The sequence below is a fragment of the Mus caroli genome, unplaced genomic scaffold (assembly GCF_978045245.1).
Source record: "Mus caroli unplaced genomic scaffold, Mus_caroli_1 scaffold_8, whole genome shotgun sequence".
Lineage (NCBI taxonomy): Eukaryota > Metazoa > Chordata > Mammalia > Rodentia > Muridae > Mus > Mus caroli.
The window spans coordinates 107,882,877-107,899,866 of record NW_028227263.1 but is presented as its reverse complement, the minus strand read 5'-3'; the positions used below and the strand labels follow the sequence as shown (position 1 = coordinate 107,899,866).

The window sequence follows — 16,990 nt, the reverse complement described above, 5'->3', positions numbered from 1 at the left end:
GGCACACCGCACCTTCCTGCCTGGCCCCTCCGGACGGTCCCGTCCAGCCCGGCACTGGTGTCCTGCCAGGGCTGATGGGTTTTCGGGCACCTGGGCCGGGGTGGCCGAGATAGACTTTTGAGAGTGGCCTGGCCAAGGCGCGCTGCGGAAAGCGCAGTCGTCGCTGCATCTAGGCCAGTGCGTTCCCGGACTCGCGCTGTGTTTTCTGCTGGGTTTTGAGTGCGCCTTTGGGTGTGTGTGTCTGTTTCCACGTCTTTGTGGTTTTTGAACCGGACTCTCCAAATTTAGGTGTACGAGCGCCGGCCAGCACTATGGCTTGGCTGTCGCGGACTTGTCTTTAGTTCCCAAGTATGGAAACGCTACCTGAGGAGAAGATAGTGGCTGATTGAATCTCTGCCCCTCCACTTTCCATACCTGGGAGGTGGGTCCAGGACTACCTGCACCTAGGCATGTGAACGGACTCTCTTTTACACCTGCTGTCGCTTCATCTTTGTTTAATTTAAAATTTTTTATTTTAAAATGATATTTTTATTTTACATGTATATTTTACCTACATGTATGCCTGTCCATCACATGAGTACCAAGTGGCCTTGGAAGCCAGAAGAGGACATCAGATCCACTGGACTAGAGTTACAGTTGTAAGCCACCATGTGGATGCTGTGAATTGAACCTGGTCCCCTGCACCAGCAGACAGTACTTTTGGTTGTTGAGTTCCAGCCCTGTTCAATTATTTTTATGACATGACCAATATATCACATTATAAAATAGCTGTACTGATTTTATATTCTCCCGCTTTAAAAATTATACACATATATGATGTGATTTGACACACTTACCCAATTTTCTCTTCACAACAAATCTCTCTAGTGTGCACGTGTGTGTGTGTGTGTGTGTGTGTGTGTGTGTGTGTGTGTGTGTGTGTCCCATCATGAGCAAAGGCCCCTTCCCAGTGACCACACTACCAAGAAATAGGATGCCCCTCCAGGATCTATTAACTACCAAGAGCTCTAGAGAGGGAAGTGAGGCCTTATGTGCCTTCTCCAGCCACAGTTAAATGTTGCTGGGCCTTGTCTTGTGAAGTGGGCACTGCAGGTGTGAGTTCCTGGGTGTAATAGCTGTGTCATGTCTGACAGTGTTTCCCAGAACTCCTTCCCATTTGCTGACTCTTACACTTTCCATGGATGCTTCAGTGGTGTTCCCTGAACCTTGGAGGGGGTGAGAATAGATGCCCATGGACAGCTGAGCAGTCAGTGGTCACTTATTCTTGGCATTCTGCCCAGTGCCAAGTCTCTGTATTAACTGTTTCCTACTGTTAGCAAGCTTCCCTGGCCAGGACTGAGACTAGTGCTACATCATTTAACAGTTTGTACAGCAGAGTGCTAGGGCTTCCCTTTAGCCCCACTCTTTTCCTTTCAAACACCTGTACTCTGGAAATCTCAGTGGCAGGAGGTTGAAATAACTGATCACATTGGATCCATAAACAAAGCACAGGAAACAAATGCTTCTCTCTCTCTCTCTCTCTCTCTCTCTCTCTCTCTCTCTCTCTCTCCCTTTGCTTCTTAAAACTCAGGACCCAGCACTTGAGAGAATAACATCCACAGTGGATGAGTACTTCCACCTCAGTTAAACTACTTTTAAAAAATACCAACGCATGCCAACATAATCTAGACAATTTGTCATTGAGGTTGTCTTCCATGGTTCCACGTCCTGTCAAGTCTTCAGGGAAAACCATACAGAGAGGATAGTGAAACCACATTGAGAAAATTTGTGTTCTCAAAGCTGAGTACTTGTGGCTTAAAAAGAAATGTGTCACTCCAGGGTTCCGTGTCATTTGAGGACATTGCTGTGGACTTCTCCTGGGACGAATGGCAGCATCTGGATGTGGCTCAGAGGACTCTCTACAGGGACGTGATGCTGGAGAACTACAGCAGTCTCCTGTTCTTGGGTGAGTCTGTGCTCTGACCCTAAGTGCCAATTACAGCGTTGGATGGTAATTTTAGAATTATTGCTGACTTTGGAAGGGGAGGACAGGGTGTTCAAGACAGCGAGTATCTGAATAGCTAGGTCTACACAAGAAAACCCCATCTTGGGAGGTGGGGCTTACTCATTACTTCCATATGCATCTCAGTAAATACTCCCTTTCTTCTGCCCATTCCCCTCTTCCCTAGATGTTTTCAGTGTTCTGAAGATTACTGGGGTTTTTATTTTGTTGTTGTTGTTGCTGTTACTGTTGCTGTTTTGTTTTTGTTTTTTTTTAATTTTTCTCACTACTACTGCACAGTAAACTTGACTTGCAAATAAAATAAGGGCTGTCCAGTGTTGTTTTGTTTGTTTTTGGTGTTGGGAGTGGGCTGTTCTATGACATATTTATATTATGTTTTTTTTTATTTTCCTGGACAGACATAAGGAAACTTCTGTTCACAAGTATGAAGTGAGAAAATAAGCCAAAAGAAAGGTTCCATCAATTCCAGTTTAGACCATAAGTGAACTTCCTGGGATCCCTAGGGAACAAGGGCACTCAGACAATCATAGCACCAAGAGGTCCAGCCCTACTCAGGTTGTACCTAGTGCTAAAAGCCAGTCCTGAATGGAATGATGATCTTGTTTATGACAACCCTATGTGGAAATTTCAAGAGACTCACAATATTATCATCACCCCAGAGCTAGGTATTCACTTTATGGCCCAGTGTTGCCATGACTGTGGACTGGAATCTCCTGCAGTTCACCATAGCTACTGGACTTTAAGCTCAGAGGAAATGACAGCCCTATAGCTTCCCATAACCCCCTCCAGGGTGTACATGTCACTGTATGACTTCATTTACTTCAGTGAATAGTGTTAGTCTATGCCACAGTAGGTAGTTCTCTACTAACATCTAGTTTCTAGTGTCTAGTTTATCTCAGCTTGCACATTACATAGCTGAGGTTGGCCTTTAAATGTGTGTGTGGTTTTTTTTAATATTTATTTTATGTGTGTGCCTGAGTGTATATCCATGTGTCTAGAAGCCTGGGGTGTGGGTGTCAGAAAAGGGCATCAGATCTCCTGGAACCAGAGTTACAGATGGTTGTGAGCTGCCAGGTGGGTCTGGCAAACTGAACTTCAGTTCTCTGCAAGGGCATTTAGTACTCTCTACCACGGAGCCATGGACTCGGCCCCCCACACCCCCCTTTTAAGTTTTTTTTTTTTTTAGATAAGAATTTTCTGTGTAGTCCTGAGTATCCTGGGACTCTATAGAGCAGACTGGCCTAGAATTCAGATTCAACCTGAATTTGGCTTATTTTCTCACTTCATACTTGTGAACAGAAGTTTCCTTATGTCTGGGCCTCTGCCTCCTGTTGGATCATATAATATTTATATTTATGCCTTTAGGGATGACTGTTTGGCACTAGACAATGACTGTACTTATCTTGACTACTTTGTTTGTATAAAACAGAGTTGTGGGGCTGGTGAGATGGCTCAGTATAAAGGTGCTTGCTGCCAAGCCTGACTTCCCAGGTTCAATCCCCAGTACCAACAGTGTGGAATGAGAGAAATACCTGCTAATAGTTGTTCTCCATCTTCCACATGTTCATGCTCAAACACACACACACACACACACACACACACACACAAATACATGTAGTAAACAAATTTTACAAGTGGACTTGCTGAGCCTAAATAGTTGTTGCTCTCACCAAGGATTCAAGTTGATTCCCAGCACACACGTGGTGGCTTACAATCATCTCTAACTCCAGTTCCGGGTATCTGATGACTTCTTCTGACCTCTGTAGGCACCAGGCATGCACTTGGTGTATATAATACATACATGCAGGAAAAATCCTCACACACATAAAATGAACTAAATCTAAAAGAAAAGTTGATTTGTGATTATTGCTAATTGGTAAGAGGCTTATGTAGTATGACTGAGATTCTGCATGTAATTTGCAGCATGCCTAAACGAAAAACAAATAAACAGTAAAAATAATGAACATTTAAATAAAATTTCCAACATAATATTTTTATTGACTATTTGGGAATTTTACATAATGCACCCTGATCATACTCAATTCTCAGTCTTCTCAGGACTCCCCAAACCCTTGTGCCCTTCCCCCAGAAAAGAAGAAAAGGGGGGTACATCAGGTCAAGTTTTGTTGCCCGTATAATCACTGGATCATGGTTAAACTCCCAGTGGCCAGCCCCTTAAAGATAACTGAGTCTTTTCCCTTGCCAACCCCACCAAAAGTCATCAACTGTGAAGTGCTATACATCAAAGTCCTTAATTTTAAAAGGCTCTTTTCTTTTTTTTTTTAAATTGGGTATTTATTTCATTTACATTTCCAATGCTATCCCAAAAGTCCCCCACATGTTCCCCCACCAACTCCCCCACCCACCCACTCCCACTTCTTGGCCCTGGTGTTCCCCTGTACTGAGGCATATAAAGTTTGCACGACCAATGGGCCTCTCTTTCCACTGATAGCCAACTAGGTCATTTTCTGATTCATATGCAGCTAGAGACACGAGCTCCAGGGGAGTACTGGTTAGTTCACATATTGTTGTTCCACCTATAGGATTGCAAATCCCTTTAGCTCCTTGGGTACTTTCTCTAGCTCCTCTATTGGGGGGTCCTGTGATCCATCCAATAGCTGACTGTGAGCATCCACTCCTGTGTTTGCTAGGCCCAGGCATAGTCTCACAAGAGACAGATATATCTGGGTCCTTTCAGCAAAATCTTGCTAGTGTATGTTCGTGTTTTGTTCCCAATTCTAAGAAGGGGCAAAGTGTCCACACTTTGGTCTTCGTTCTTCTTGAGTTTCATGCATTTAGCAAATTGTATCTTATATCTTGGGTATTCTAAGTTTCTGGGCTAATATCCACTTATCAGTGAGAACATATCACTTGAGTTCTTTTGTGATTGTGTTACCTCACTCAAGATGATGCCCTCCAGGTCCAATTATTTGCCTAGGAATTTCATAAATTCATTCTTTTTAATAGCTGAACAGAGTCATTTGCTGGTGTGTGACTTATCTCTCCAGTTTTGTTGTCTTTGTCTTCTAGAAAACACAGGGGAAACATTTTCATATCAATGATCATGTGTGTATATTGAATGATCCTTATATTTCATTGATTTTTAAACTCTGCCTGGGTTATTTAATTTATTTATTTTTGAAAAGAATCTTACTACATGGCCCTGGCTGGCCTGGAATTCATTACATACACCAGGCTGGCCTTTATCTGAAAGTGATCTGCCTGCCTCTTCCAATTGCTGGGATTAAATACATGCTTTGCCATGCCTAGGAGTTTATTTTATTTAAAATATTTTAGAATTTTATTTTCATTTATACCATGTCCATTCAGTATGGACAGATAGAAAAGAGTGTCCAATTTCCTGGAACTAGACTTACAGGTGGTTTGTACCACCTGATGTGGTTGCTGGGAACTGAACCCAGGTCTTCTATATGATTAGCAAGTGGCCTTAACAACGGAAACATCTCTTCAGTCCCTTGTATAATTTGTATTAAATATTCTTTTCTTTTATTGTATTTCCTCTCCTATTCATTTCTGTTTTCTTGAACTTTCTGGAAATCACTATGCTGTTTGACGATGATATTCCAGTCAGTGAAGAACGGAAGTGTCGACCCTCTAAGGAAAGTTTCTGATTCACTGATTCACAGGTCCTGAATTAGATCTGCTGTCTCTCATTAGTGTTAGTGGACTGCACCTAACACTTTTGCCAAACTTGTTTCTTCTTTACCACTTACAGGACATTGCATGACCAAACCTGAGGTGATCTTCCAGTTGGAGCATGGATTTGAGCCATGGCCTATGGGAGACTCCTCTGTCCTCAGCCTTGCAGGTCAGTGAATGCATACAGAGCAAAGGAGGGCAGTGAGAGCACAGTTACCGTGCTGGTCATGTTGAACCTTCTCACCAACTTACCTAGCCCTAGACCAGACACTTTATTTTGGAGTTTCTGGAAAGAATTAGCTGTATCAACCCATCACCTAGTTTTTGGTTGTTTCTGATGTGTTTTCTTCATAGGAAACCATGCAAGTTTTTGGCTGAATATGCCCTATTGTTGATGCATAAAATTAAAGAGACCATCTATTAATCAACAAACAGCACCAAGTGGTAAGGTGAGAACAGAGGACTTAGATTAGACCCTAGCAACAAGCCCAAAGCTGCCACACTTCATTGGCTCTTAATAAATAGTACTCTCAGAGCAGACAGATAAAAATGACTTCGCCACCAACCTCCTTACTTCATGGTTAGTGTTTTTACTTTATTTCTTTTTTGATTCAGTTCTTCTGTTTTTATATTTGTTTTCTTCCTTGCTGGCTTATATAACTTTGTATTTTTTATTTTCCCACCAGATTCATTATCTCCTGTGGTTTTCTGTTCCCCTTTCATGGATTTCTTTCCATTTTTATTTTTGTTTTTATTTACCCGTTACCTAACCCTCTTTTCCACTTTCTTTATTTGTCTCTCTTTTGTTTTTATTATCTCTTATACATTTCTTCTTTTTGTTTGTTTGTTTGTTTGTTTGTTTGGTGTTGTGGTAAATCTCCAACCCAAATAAACCTGTGCAAAGAAAACACAACTCAATTAATATGAATACAAGCTGCATGCCTAGATTGGGCAGATCTACCGCTACACTACCATCTTCCCCGTGTAAGAGACCCCTTAGAACTTGTGGTTTCTCCAGGCCAGGAGCTTCTCTCCACTTTCCTTCCACCTCCTCCTCTCTCCCTCCTTCTCTCCCAAACTTTTAGCTCCACCTTCCCTTCTCTAGCCTAATTACCAGCTCTAGCCTTTATTTTACAAATTAAGGTGGGGAGAAGGTTCACCTGAAGTCACCTAGGTACTGACTCATTCCTGGTTCGAAATCCCTCCCAAGAGAGCAGAATTAATGTCAAAATACAAGCAGCCTCAGGGCTATCTGCAACAGGTTGGTTTTTCAAGGCAGTGATTGTCTTGTATGTCTCTGTAGGCCAGACTGGCCTTGAACTGAGGGATCCACCTGCCTCTGCATCCCATGTGCTGGGACTAAAGGCCTGCCCCAAGAGGCCCATCTGTCCATAAAGGCTCAGTAACAGGTTATACAATCAATATAGCAAATCTGCAGCTTTTCCTCCCTCCCCTTTATGGTAAGAATTAGTTCTACATCTTATATGTGCCAGCCAAGTTCAGTAATCCTGAGATAGGTCTTCAACCAGGACAGTAACTGTTTTTAAGCAGCATCTCATGACTTTACTCTCTTGGGGAGGATCATCTTGAATTTCTGAGACGGGTACCATCCTGCATAATTTATATGGTGCTGAGGATTGAAACCAGGACTCTGTGTGTGCTGGGCAAACACTCTACCAGCTGAATTTCAGCTTAGATTTCAGTATCTTTTCTACATATCAATAGTGGACATGGTAAGAAGGAAATGAAGAAAACAAAGTAATTTAAAATTGCCTCCAAGTAACCCTAAGCCACCTAGGAGTATTCTAAATAGTGTGGACAGTTAAACCTTTAACACTGGTCAAACTGAGTTTAACATGCTGGCTCAATAGATAAAGAAGCTGGAGTTTAGTCACTCACACCAGTATGGTAGAAGGAAAGAGCAGACTTCTATGGGTTCGTTCTCTGACCTCCACACATGTGGTATGGTATGTGTGCATTCTCACATATAGACAAATAATGTAATCTTTTAACAGAAAATTGAGGAAGACAATAGAGTAATTAAAGATGTCACATGTTCACATAATTAGTTTAGTCAAAATGTATTAAATAGGTTTGCCAGTATTTATTCAATATAGGATTAATATTGTGAATATATGAAAAAAGAACCCATATACACAGTTGTTGATAATAAAGAATTATCCAGCTACTGTTGAGTTTTTTGTCAGATGTGAGACATAGAACGGCTGTATGATGCAAGTATCCCATCCTGGGTAAATGCACGATGGGACCATGGGTGCAGTGGCCGCCCTTCAAGTGCCATGCTTATAATAACCAATATACAGTGTCGTTCTCAGTGCTCATCATTGGAGTCATCAAAAAGATGACGATAATTTCAGATGACTGTTTAACTGAAAAGAATCAGATTGTTCTGGGCATGGTGGCACACATGCAAACATGCACAGTGAAGTCAATCAGTTTATTCTAGTCTTCAAGAAGAACTAAAATGTATGCTGTTATCATAAGGCAATATTATTTTATACTTTTCATGAGGACAAGAAGACACACTTTTATGTTTGAGTTACATGAAAAAGGATTTCAGAATTATTCATGAACAATGATATTTTTAATATCATTTTAGGTATTCATAAAAAGTCTGCCGGGAACGAGACTGGCCAGGAAAATCACCAAGGGCATTTGTGGCAAGTTGAAATTACCAACGCCCAGACATCAAATGACAAAATTGTTGAAGTAAGTAAAATCTTTAACATGAGCTCTTACCATATTTCATATCTAAACATATATGTTGGAAATTACTTAGTAAAGTTTCTTCTAGAACTTAATCCAAATCAAGAAGACAGCTCAACGTGTAACAGGACTTGTGCTTCTTATGGTGGATAATGAAGAAAAGCCCAGAAACTTGTTCTCTGAACTTTGTGTGTGTGCTCTGGTGTGCCTATGCATACACACACAAACAGAAATGTAATTTGGAAAATAAAAGAAGTACCTTAGGCCTGGGAAGATTGTTTGCTTGGTGAAATGCTTGATGTGGGAAAGCATGAGGTCTTCAGTTTGGATCGCCATCCCCAATATGTACAGCTAGTTTGGACAACATGTATCTTTAACCAGTGCTATGAGAATAGGAGAGATTGGAAACACTGGGGGTTGCTGCTTATCATTCCTTCCAAGCTAGGAAACCTCAGGTCTAATGAAAGACCTGATCTCAAAATAGACAGTAAATGGTGATTTATGAAGACACGGAACATCAACCTCTAATAACCTCACACATGCACACACAGACACACATGCACACAGAGATACATTTAAACATGTATACACAAATGTACCCACATATACAATTAGAAAGGAACACATGGCTTAGCATCGTTGTCTACTATGTAGCTAATAAGAGCCAGTGGGAGAAGAATGTGATGTTTAATAATATTAGAAAATTATTCTGACATCATGATCAAATTAATTTGCCAAAACCTCAGTCAAAGTTCACAGCAGTATTTCCAATATATTTGATCAGGTATGTTGTTTTACATAAAGGTAATAAATGATTTTTTATTTTAAAGATATATCTGGGAACCTCAGTAAATATCTGAAATCCTTATATATTCCAAATCAAAATCAGAAAGCACATTCTAGGAAAAAGCCCTGTTACTATATGAGCTATAACTAATTCCTCTCCTTCAAGGCAGACCTGAATTTTGCACAGAAGATCCAACCAGGGACAGCATCCTATGAAGATAAAGATGTTGTGAAGGCATTTCTCCAGCAGTCACAGCACACAAGGAGTCAGATGAGTTACTCATGTAAGAAAAGCATCCAATGTAAGTCGCCTCTCAGTAACTGTCAGAGGCTTCTTAGTGAGGAGACGCAGTACACACACAGACCACGCAGGAAGTCATACCTGACTGAACAGAGAAGTCACGAAGGGGAGAAGCCATGTGAAAGCTCAGGATGTGGGAAAGCTTCCCACACCAAGTCTCAGCATCAGACCACTCATAGAGATGAGAAGCCCTACAAATGTCTAGAATGTGGGAAATATTTCTACTACAAGTCACAAATCATTGAGCATCAAAGAAGTCATACAGGGGAGAAGCCTTATGGGTGTACAGAATGTGGGAAATCTTTCAGCTATAAATCCCATCTCACTGTACATCACAGAAGTCACACCGGTGAGAAGCGTCATGAATGTACAGAATGTAGAAAAGTTTTTTACTACAAGTCCCAACTCACACAGCACCAGAAAAGTCATACAGGGGAGAAGTGCTATGAATGTATGCAATGCCTGGAAGCTTTCTACTTCAAGAAACAACTTACACATCATCAGAAAACTCATAGTGCTGAAAAGTGCTTTAAATGTAAAGAATGTGGTAAAACGTTCAACTGGAGGTCCAACCTTGCTGTTCATCAGAAAATTCATAGTGGGGAGAAGCCCTTTGAATGTAAACAATGTGGAAAAGCATTTTACTGCAAGTCCCACCTCACTGTGCATCAGAGAACTCATATAAATAAAAAGCTCTATCAATGTTCACAGTGCAGGAAAGCGTTCTACTCTCAGACACAGCTTGCTGTTCATCAGAGAATTCACACTGATGAGAAGCCCTATGAATGTAAGCAATGTGACAAAACATTCTACAGCAAGTCTGGGCTTACTGCACATCAGAAAACTCATACGGGCGAGAAGCCCTATGGATGTAAAGAGTGTGGGAAAGCATTCTATAACAAGTACTTGCTCATTGAGCATCACAGAGTGCACACAGGTGAAAAGCCCTATCAATGTACAGAATGCAAGAAAGCATTTTTCTCCAAGAAACATCTTTCTCTACATCAGAAAACTCATGCAAGTGAGAAGTCATTTCATTGTGCAGAGTGTGGGAAAGCTTTCTCCTGGATGTCACACCTCACTCAGCATCAGAGAATTCACACAGGTGAGAAGCCCTATGCATGTGAACAGTGTAGGAAGACTTACTACTTTAAGAGACAACTCACTCGACATCAAAGAACTCATACACACGAGAAGTCATGAGGTATAAATAATGCAGGAAAATGCAACCTTTCTCTGTCTGAAAGAGCTCAAACAAGGGAGAATCCCTGTGGTGAGTGTACCAGATACAGAAAAATTTCTCCCTCATGCATACCTTATTCCAAGTCAGATGAGAAAGCCTAAGAGTGTAAAGATGTATGAACTCTTGCTCAAGTGTGTAATCAGAAAGCTTGTAGGTGAGAATGATTAATGTAAAAACTGGAAATTTTCTAGTGTAAGGCAGGTTTTAATCAGTCAATGAACATATACTGGAGTCTGTCTGCAAACATTGTTGGAAGGCCACATATACTGTCTTGTAAGAGAATTCATACATGGGCTGTCTCCTGTGAAGTTAAAAACTATATAAAGGCTTTCTCATTCTTCAAATTCCGTTAGTATAGTGTAGGTGAGTGGTGAGTATTGTAGAGTGTAAAGGACAGAGGAACGCTTTCCAGTATTAAGCCCCATCAATTCCCACCTGAAAGCTTTTACAAGTATGGGCCCCATGAAAATAGACACATTTTGTTGTTGTTGTTTTTTTTTTCAAGCCAGGGTTTCTCTGTATAGCCCAGGCTGTCCTGGAACTCACTTTGTAGACCAGGTTGGCCTCGAACTCAGAAATCCGCCTGTCTCTGCTGGGATTAAAGGCATGTGCCACCACAACCTGGCGAAAATAGACACATTTTGAGGCAGAAATTGGGCCTCTGCATTAGCAACTTCTCATGTGATATGCCAAGTAGAGCAAAAGGCAAAGTGAGATATATTACTTCATGCTTTCAATTCTAGGCCCTGGTACTGCAGGTTTGCTGCAACTCAGTGACTGAAGATTGAACTTCGCAACCTAGGCAGGCTCCATTTGATAAAAAGCAGAAAAGCCTTCTTGAAGTGCTCATGTCATATGATGACATTGTAACCCATGTGTTTCAAACCCTAAGAGTCTAAAGGGTACCAAGACTTTTAAAACTAACTTGGAATTTATCTGGCATCAGAAACCCAACAGAGCTGATTAAACAGAGGATTCTACTATGAAAACATACTTCTGTAGTTCATGTGACTTTTTTTTTTAACAAGAATTCACCAACTATTAGTGTAAGTATTCTAGAAACAGCATTCAGCCATGCTTCCACAGGCTAGGGCCTGCCCTAAATTTCGTTCATGGGATGAAGTGATCCCTGGAACCTGTTTACACATATCAAAGCTACAAGGTATATTATGGAGTTACCTGCCTAACTCAAAAGCTCAAGCACCCTGTTCTTGTGAGCCTCTTAGAGATTTCTGCCTTCTCCAGCAAGACCCAAAGTTGTTTTCTTCCTTTCTGGATCCTGTAATACACTTTTTTTTTTATATATTTTTATTACATATTTTCCTCAATTACATTTCCAATACTATCCCAAAAGTCCCCCATAGCGCCCCCCACTTCCCTACCCACCCATTCCCATTCTTTTGGCCCTGGCATTCCCCTATATTGGGGCATATAAAGTTTGCAAGTCCAATGGGCCTCTCTTTCCATTGATGGCTGACTAGGCCATCTTTCGATACATATGCAGCTAGAGACAAGAGCTCCGGGGTTCTAGTTAGTACATCATGTTGTTCCAACAATAGGGTTGCAGATCCCTTTAGCTCCTTGGGTACTTACTCTAGCTTCTCCATTGGGAGCCCTGTGATACATCCAATAGCTGACTGTGAACATCCACTCCTGTGTTTGCTAGGCCCCAGCATCGTCTCACAAGAGACAGCTATATTTGGGTCCTTTCAGCAAAATCTTGCTAGTGTATGCAATGGTGTCAGCGTTTAGAAGTTGATTATGGGATGGATCCCTGGATACGGCAGTCTCTAAATGGTCCATCCTTTCATCACCGCTACGAACTTTGTCTCTGTAACTCCTTCCCTGGGTGTTTTGTTCCCAATTCTGAGAAGGTGCACAGTGTCCACACTTTGGTCTTCATTCTTCTTGAGTTTCATGCGTTTAGCAAATTGTATCTTAAATCTTGGGTATCCTAAGTTTTGGGCTAATATCCACTTATCAGTGAATACATATTGTGTGAGTTCTTTTGTGATTGTGTTACTTCACTCAAGATGATGCCCTCCAGGTCCATCCATTTGGCTAGGAATTTCATAAATTCATTCTTTTTAATAGCTGAGTAGTACTCCATTGTGTAAATGTACCATAATTTCTGTATCCATTCCTCTGTTGAGGGACATCTGGGTTCTTTCCAGCTTCTGGCTATTATAAATAGGGCTGCTATGAACATAGTGGAACATGTGTCCTTTTTACCGGTTGGGACATCTTCTGGATATATGCCCAGGAGAGGTATTGCTGGATCCTCCGGTAGTACTATGTCCAATTTTCTGAGGAACCGCCAGACTGATTTCCAGAGTGGTTGTACAAGCTTGCAATCCCACCAACAATGGAGGAGTGTTCCTCTTTCTCCACATCCTCGCCAGCAACTGCTGTCACCTGAATTTTTGATCTTAGCCATTCTGACTGATGTGAGGTGGAATCTCAGGGTTGTTTTGATTTGCATTTCCCTGATGATTAAGGATGTTGAACATTTTTTCAGGTGTTTCTCTGCCATTCGGTATTCCTCAGGCGAGAATTCTTTGTTCAGTTCTGAGCCCCATTTTTTAATGGGGTTATTTGACTTTCTGGAGTCCACCTTCTTGAGTTCTTTATATATATTGGATATTAGTCCCTTATCTGATTTAGGATAGGTGAAGATCCTTTCCCAATCTGTTGGTGGTTTTTTTGTCTTATTGATGGTGTCTTTAGCCTTGCAGAAGCTTTGTAGTTTCATGAGGTCCCACTTGTCAATTCTCGATCTTACAGCACAAGCCATTACTGTTCTATTCAGGAATTTTCCCCCTGTGCCCATATCTTCAAGGCTTTTCCCCACTTTCTCCTCTATAAGTTTCAGTGACTCTGGTTTTATGTGAAGTTCCTTGATCCACTTAGACTTGACCTTAGTACAAGGAGATAGGAATGGATCGATTCGCATTCTTCTACATGTTAACAACCAGTTGTGCCAGCACCATTTGTTGAAAATGCTGTCTTTCTTCCACTGGATGTTTTTAGCTCCCTTGTCGAAGATCAAGTGACCGTAGGTGTGTGGGTTCATTTCTGGGTCTTCAATTCTATTCCATTGGTCTATTTGTCTGTCACTATACCAGTACCATGCAGTTTTTATCACAATTGCTCTGTAGTAGAGCTTTAGGTCCGGCATGGTGATTCCACCAGAGGTTCTTTTATCCTTGAGAAGAGTTTTTGCTATCCTAGGTTTTTTGTTATTCCAGATGAATTTGCAGATTGCACTTTCTAATTCGTTGAAGAATTGATTTGGAATTTTGATGGGGATTGCATTGAATCTGTAGATTGCTTTTGGCAAGATAGCCATTTTTACAATGTTGATCCTGCCAATCCATGAGCATGGGAGATCTTTCCATCTTCTGAGATCTTCTATAATTTCTTTCTTCAGAGACTTGAAGTTTTTATTATACAGATCTTTCACTTCCTTAGTTAGAGTCACGCCAAGATATTTTATATTATTTGTGACTATTGAGAAGGGTGTTGTTTCCCTAATTTCTTTCTCAGCCTGTTTATTCTTTGTGTAGAGAAAGGCCATTGATTTGTTTGAGTTAATTTTATATCCAGCTACTTCACCGAAGCTGTTTATCAGGCTTAGGAGTTCTCTGGTGGAATTTTTAGGGTCACTTATATATACTATCATATCATCTGCAAAGAGTGATATTTTGACTTCATCTTTTCCAATTTGTATCCCTTTGATCTCCTTTTGTTGTCGAATTGCTCTGGCTAGGACTTCAAGTACAATGTTGAATAGGTATGGAGAAAGTGGACAGCCTTGTCTAGTCCCTGATTTTAGAGGGATTGCTTCAAGCTTCTGACCATTTACTTTGATGTTGGCTACTGGTTTGCTGTAGATTGCTTTTATCATGTTTAGGTATGGGCCTTGAATTCCTGATCTTTCCAAGACTTTTATCATGAATGGGTGTTGGATCTTGTCAAATGCTTTTTCCGCATCTAAGGAGATGACCATGTGGTTTTTGTCTTTGAGTTTGTTTATATACTGGATTACGTTGATGGATTTCCGTATATTGAACCATCCCTGCATCCCTGGGATGAAACCTACTTGGTCAGGATGGATGATTGTTTTGATGTGTTCTTGTATTCGGTTAGCAAGAACTTTATTGAGGATTTTTGCATCAATATTCATAAGGGATATTGGTCTGAAGTTTTCTATCTTTGTTGGGTCTTTTTGTGGTTTAGGTATCAGAGTAATTGTGGCTTCATAGAATGAGTTGGGTAGAGTACCTTCTGTTTCTATTTTGTGGAATAGTTTGTGAAGAACTGGGATTAGATCTTCTTTGAAGGTCTGATAGAACTCTGCACTAAACCCATCTGGTCCTGGGCTTTTTTTAGTTGGGAGACTATTAATGACTGCTTCTATTTCTTTGGGGGATATAGGGCTGTTTAGATCATTAACCTGATCTTGATTCAACTTTGGTACCTGGTATCTGTCTAGGAACTTCTCCATTTCATCCAGGTTCTCCAGTTTTGTTGAGTATAGCCTTTGGTAGAAGGATCTGATGGTGTTTTGGATGTCTTCAGGATCTGTTGTTATGTCTCCTTTTTCATTTCTGATTTTGTTAATTAGGATGCTTTCCCTGTGCCCTCTAGTGAGTCTGGCTAAGGGTTTATCTATCTTGTTGATTTTCTCAAAGAACCAGCTCCTTGATTGGTTGATTCTTTGAATGGTTTTTCTTGTTTCCACTTGGTTGATTTCACCCCTGAGTTTGATTATTTCCTGCCTTTTACATGTTCTGTTTTCCTATCCTCTTCACATCTATAAAGCTGAACTTATTTCAGGAATCCACATGGACCTCTTCTCCAGGAAGACCCTGGACTTTACCCGGAACACCATTAATACTTACTGAGTTACATTACCCATTCCATTGCTCCAGTCAGGGAAGTCTTGCAAACATTGTTGATTTCCTGTACAGATCTTAAGGTTTCTTTTAATCCTGATTACAGTCGTTACAATCATTATCTTCCCTCATATAAATTAAACTATGTTGCCAATTGTATTCAAAATGACTTTCATTATCCAGCTAATCCTGTCACTTACCATGCAAGCAATACCTTTGCCACTTTCCCAAAAGGTCTATAATATCTTCAGATACTCTTTGGTTCTTTTGGGGGACTGCTGGGTTCCACTGCATTGATGCCTAATTGGACTGATGCTGATTAACTGGGAACTTTTCAAATAAACCAGATTGGGAGCTAGAGAGATGTCTCAGTGGTTAAGAGCAGTGGCTCTGTTTTTTTTTTTTTTTTTTTTTTTTTTTTTTTTTTTTTTTTTTTTTTTTATTCCTAGAATACACACAGTGGTCAGCAACTCTATAAATACAGTTTCCAGGATCTTCTGGCCTCTGTGGACATCAAGTATACAGGAGATACAAACATACATACAAGCAAGACATTCATAGAATCTTACAAATAAACAAAATTTGCAATCTTATTACTCCTTTTAGCACTGTATAACTAAATATACACATCTCTTTCCTTATGTATCCTCTTTTTGTCAGTTGAGGATTCAGTCCTGTCATGTATTGAACTTTTAAGCCAAGTCTCTATTTGTATTAAAGCTATCAGCCACATAAAATAGTCTATTATCATGAGCAACAGTCATTATTCTATGACATAAGACACAAGGGATATTTTTTTTTACAACACCCTAAATGCCCACACAACATTGAGACAGGTATATCAATGTACCTGACAAAACTTTTAAGTAAAATCTCAGTTTCATCAACATGAAGACCTGCTTATGTTAGACCTATACTTGAAGGGTTTGTACCTCCTTTAAAGCTATCAAAATTGTCTCCCATGGGCTGGCAAGATGGCTCAGCTTCTCTCTCTCTCTCTCTCTCTCTCTCTCTCTCTCTCTCTCTCTCTCTCTCTCTCTCTCTCTCTCTTTTGAGACAGGGTTTCTCTGTGTAGCCCAGGCTGTCCTGGACCTCACTCTGTAGACCAGGCTGGCCTCGAACTCAGAAATCAGCCTGCCTCTGCCTCCCAAATGCTGGGATTAAAGGCATGCGCCACCGCTGCCCGGCTCAGCTTCTCTTTATTGGCTTCTGGTACTATAAGTTCTTAATGTCATCTTTTAAGAAACTATTTCCTAAATTCTTAAAATATAGTTATCTCTTTCTTAGAGTAATTAAGTAAGCAAGAACAGCCACTTCCTTTGACCACTGAATCATCTCTCCAGCATAGGTCTCTCTATGTAGACCAAGTTGGC

At 40.7% G+C, this 16,990-nt stretch overlaps 1 pseudogene across 1 annotated transcript; it reads left to right on the top strand.

Moving 5' to 3' along the window:
- Positions 1-1,824: 1,824 nt before the first annotated feature.
- On the top strand, positions 1,825-10,820 carry LOC110297484 (uncharacterized; annotated as a pseudogene). Its single transcript, XR_015047969.1, has 4 exons — positions 1,825-1,945; positions 5,739-5,831; positions 8,283-8,392; positions 9,342-10,820. The product of XR_015047969.1 is annotated as an uncharacterized LOC110297484 (transcript).
- The last annotated feature ends 6,170 nt before the right edge of the window (positions 10,821-16,990 follow it).